The sequence below is a fragment of the Petromyzon marinus genome, unplaced genomic scaffold (assembly GCF_048934315.1).
Source record: "Petromyzon marinus isolate PM22_M1 ecotype Great Lakes invasive population unplaced genomic scaffold, UKy_Petmar_22M1.pri1.0 PM_Scaffold_8, whole genome shotgun sequence".
Classification (NCBI taxonomy): domain Eukaryota; kingdom Metazoa; phylum Chordata; class Hyperoartia; order Petromyzontiformes; family Petromyzontidae; genus Petromyzon; species Petromyzon marinus.
Window position 1 is genome coordinate 2,506,887 of NW_027423688.1, and position 5,024 is coordinate 2,511,910.

Genomic DNA, 5,024 nt, shown 5'->3' on the forward strand with positions numbered 1-5,024 from the left:
TTTTTCCTTTTCTTTGTTTCTCTTGTAATAATCTATAACTTCTTTATAATATTCAGGTTCTAACCAACATTTGGCTTTAATCCCTTTCCTATTGCAACACTCTGTTGTCTTTATTAGGTCACCGATTACACTTGTTGAGTCCGCCCACTTCCTAAGTCCTCTGTACCTTGCACTGGGTGACAGGATATATTTTCCTTCCACTTGGTGTCACTCCGGAATCACGTTTCAACCAAGTGACTAACGTTGCTAATTCGCGTTGGCTAACTTGTCAACAAACACCGGAAGCTGGCACGAGCCTGAGCTATGGTAAAAAATATATAATAATTAAAAAATAAATAAAAGTTGATGTCACATAGTGGGCCAGAAAATATCGTTCCGCGGGCCACAATTGGCCTGCGGGCCGCGAGTTTGAGACCCCTGGTTTAGAGTATTTTACTGCTATAAATTTCCACAAGATGAGCCACTCCGTTAAAACTAACATTTGTGACCAGATCGCTTCTTAAAAAGAGCTATATGGCTCACTTACCTGGTAAAATAAAAAGTTACATTTCAAATAATCACCACGGTAATGTGTTACCCACACGACCTTGAACTTGAGGCATCGCGCAGAACGCGGCATGCAGTGTGGGGTTAGCTGGGTGGTGCAGGGAGCTGCTACTACTTGCAGAGGGGGGCGGGGCATGGGGGGACTGAGTCCTCTTGCATAATTGACTTGCGGATTGACCGATGCATAGACGAAAAGATAGCACGTGAATGAATGAGTGTACGGCTGGACTGCAAATGAATGGACAATATTCTTCATCGCCATTTAAAAAAAAAACTTAACATTGTAATCCATCACCCTGTACATCTGCTGAACCAACGTATCCTACAGCAGCATATGAGTGTGTTTTCATGCTTTGCCTGAGTGTGTGTTTCTTGCGTATGATCGGTATGTGTTTTACGCATGATCCATTTTTGATATCACGCAACATATTTGCCTGTTTTTCTAATGATCTGCACGTGTTTCACGCATAATCTCTGGGTTTCACACATGTTCTGTGTGGGTGGCCCGGACCACCCTCAGCTGCCTTTTTCTCCCGAGTTGCGATGTGTACACATCGTACCAGATACTAATTTAAGGCTGAACCGACCTCTCGAGATCCAGGACGCAGTGGTGATGGTGGCTGTAAGCGGGAATCGAGCTCGGGTCGCCTCGTCCTCCTCACCCCTCACCTCGTCCTCGCCTCGTCATCTTTACCCCTTAGCTCATCCCCCTCACCCTCACCTCGTCCTTCTCTAACCCCTCGCTCTCCTCACCTCGTCCTCCTCACCCATCGCCTCGTCCTCCTCAACCCTCGTTCTCACCTCTCGTCTCCTCCTCACCCCTCGCCTCGTCCTCCTCACCCCTCGTTCTCCTCACCCCTCGTTCTCCTCACCCCTCGTCTCGTACTCACCCCTCACTTAGTCCTCCTCACCCCTCACCTCGTCCTCGCCTCGTCCTCCTCACCCCTTGCCTCGTCATCTTTACCCCTCATCTCATCCTCCTCACCCTCACCTCGTCCTCCTCACCCCTCACCTCGTCCTCCTCAGCTCGTCCTCTTCACCCCTCGTCCTCCTCACCTCGTCCTCCTCACCCCTCAGCTCATCTTCCTCACCTCGTCCTCACCCCTCACGTCGTCCGCTTGACCTTTCACCTCGTCCACACCCCTCACCTCATCCTCACCCATCACCTCGTCTTCCTCACCCCTCACCTCATCCGCTTTACCCCTCAGCTCGTCCTCCTCACCCCTCGTCCTCCTCACCCCTCAGCTCGTCTTCCTCACCCCTCACCTCGTCCTACTCACCTTTCGACTCGTCCTTCTCACCCCTCATCCTCCTCACCCCTCGTCCTCCTCACCCCTCGCCTCATCTTTCTCACCCCTCGTCCTCCTCACCCCTCGACTAGTCCTCTCACCTCAGCTCGTCCTCCTCACCCGTCGTCGTCCTCACCGCTCACCTCGTCCTTCTCACCCCTCACCTCTCCCTCGCCTCGTCGTCCTCACCCTTAGCTCGTCCTCACTCCTCGTCTTCCCCTCCCCTCGCTGTCCTCACCATTTGCGTCGTCCTCCTCACCCCACACCTCGTTCTTCTTACCCCTCATCTTGTCCTCCTCACCACTCGACTCGTCCTACTCACCCCTCATCTCACCCTCCTCACCCCTCGTCCTCCTCACCCCTCGTCTTCCTAACCCATTGTCCTCACCGCTCGTTCTCCTCACCCCTCGTTCTCCTCACCCCTCAGCTCGTCTTCCTCACCCCTCACCTCACCTCGTCCACCCCACCCCGCGCCTCGTCATCCTCACGCCTCGCCCACCTCACCCCTCACCTCGTCCTTCTCACCCACACCGCGTTCTTCTTACCCCTCACCTCTTCCCCCTCACCCCTCGACTCGTCCTCCTCACCCCTCGACCTCCTCACCCCTCGCTCTCCTCACCCCTCGTCTTCCTCACCCCTCGTCTTCCTCACCCCTCGCTCTCCTCAACCCTCGTCCTCACCTCGTTTTTCTTCTCACCCCCCGTCCTCACCCCTCGCTCGTCCACCGCACCCTGCTCCTCACCTCCTCATCCCTCGTCCTCCTCACCCCTCGTCCTCCTCACCCCTCGTCCTCCTCACCCCTCGCTCTCCTCAGCCCTCGCCTCGTCCTCCTCACCTCCACACCTCGTTCTTCTTACTTCTTACCCCCCGTCCTCCTCACTTCTCGTCCTCCTCACCCCTCGTCCTCCTCACCCCTCACGCCTCATTTTCCTCACCCCTCGTCCGCCTCACCTTTCACCTCGTCCTCCTCACCCCTCGACTCGTCCTCACCTCTCACCTCAGCTCGTCCTCCTCACCCGTCGCCGTCCTCACCGCTCACCTCGTCCTCCTCACCCCTCACCTCTCCCTCGCGTCGTCGTCCTCACCCTTAGCTCGTCCTCACTCCTCGTCTTCCCCTCCCCTCGCTGTCCTCACCATTTGCGTCGTCCTCCTCACCCCACACCTCGTTCTTCTTACCCCTCATCTTGTCCTCCTCACCACTCGACTCGTCCTACTCACCCCTCATCTCACCCTCCTCACCCCTCGTCCTCCTCACCCCTCGTCTTCCTAACCCATTGTCCTCACCGCTCGTTCTCCTCACCCCTCGTTCTCCTCACCCCTCAGCTCGTCTTCCTCACCCCTCACCTCACCTCGTCCATCCCACCCCGCGCCTCGTCATCCTCACGCCTCGCCCACCTCACCCCTCACCTCGTCCTTCTCACCCACACCGCGTTCTTCTTACCCCTCACCTCTTCCCCCTCACCCCTCGACTCGTCCTCCTCACCCCTCGACCTCCTCACCCCTCGCTCTCCTCACCCCTCGTCTTCCTCACCCCTCGTCTTCCTCACCCCTCGCTCTCCTCAACCCTCGTCCTCACCTCGTTTTTCTTCTCACCCCCCGTCCTCACCCCTCGCTCGTCCACCGCACCCTGCTCCTCACCTCCTCATCCCTCGTCCTCCTCACCCCTCGTCCTCCTCACCCCTCGTCCTCCTCACCCCTCGCTCTCCTCAGCCCTCGCCTCGTCCTCCTCACCCCCACACCTCGTTCTTCTTACTTCTTACCCCCCGTCCTCCTCACTTCTCGTCCTCCTCACCCCTCACGCCTCATTTTCCTCACCCCTCGTCCGCCTCACCTTTCACCTCGTCCTCCACCCCTCGACTCGTCCTCACCTCTCACCTCAGCTCGTCCTCCTCACCCGTCGCCGTCCTCACCGCTCACCTCGTCCTCCTCACCCCTCACCTCTCCCTCGCCTCGTCCTCCTCACCCTTAGCTCGTCCTCCTCGTCCTCCCCTCCCCTCGCTGTCCTCACCATTTGCCTCGTCCTCCTCACCCCACACCTCGTTCTTCAAACCCCTCATCTTGTCCTCCTCACCACTCGACTCGTCCTACTCACCCCTCACCTCACCCTCCTCACCCCTCGTCCTCCTCACCCATTGTCCTCCTCACCCATTGTCCTCACCGCTCGTTCTCCTCACCCCTTGTTCTTCTCACCCCTCAGCTCGTCCTCCGCACCCTTCACCTCCTCACCCCTCGTCCTCCTCACCCCTCGTCCTCCTCACCCCTCGTCCTCCTCACCCCTCGTCTTCCTAACCCATTGTCCTCACCGCTCGTTCTCCTCACCCCTCGTTCTCCTCACCCCTCAGCTCGTCTTCCTCACCCCTCACCTCACCTCGTCCACCCCACCCCGCGCCTCGTCATCCTCACGCCTCGCCCACCTCACCCCTCACCTCGTCCTTCTCACCCACACCGCGTTCTTCTTACCCCTCACCTCTTCCCCCTCACCCCTCGACTCGTCCTCCTCACCCCTCGACCTCCTCACCCCTCGTCTTCCTCACCCCTCGTCTTCCTCACCCCTCGCTCTCCTCAACCCTCGTCCTCACCTCGTTTTTCTTCTCACCCCCCGTCCTCACCCCTCGCTCGTCCACCGCACCCTGCTCCTCACCTCCTCATCCCTCGTCCTCCTCACCCCTCGTCCTCCTCACCCCTCGTCCTCCTCAACCCTCGCTCTCCTCAGCCCTCGCCTCGTCCTCCTCACCCCCACACCTCGTTCTTCTTACTTCTTACCCCCCGTCCTCCTCACTTCTCGTCCTCCTCACCCCTCACGCCTCATTTTCCTCACCCCTCGTCCGCCTCACCTTTCACCTCGTCCTCCACCCCTCGACTCGTCCTCACCTCTCACCTCAGCTCGTCCTCCTCACCCGTCGCCGTCCTCACCGCTCACCTCGTCCTCCTCACCCCTCACCTCTCCCTCGCCTCGTCCTCCTCACCCTTAGCTCGTCCTCCTCGTCCTCCCCTCCCCTCGCTGTCCTCACCATTTGCCTCGTCCTCCTCACCCCACACCTCGTTCTTCAAACCCCTCATCTTGTCCTCCTCACCACTCGACTCGTCCTACTCACCCCTCACCTCACCCTCCTCACCCCTCGTCCTCCTCACCCATTGTCCTCCTCACCCATTGTCCTCACCGCTCGTTCTCCTCACCCCTTGTTCTTC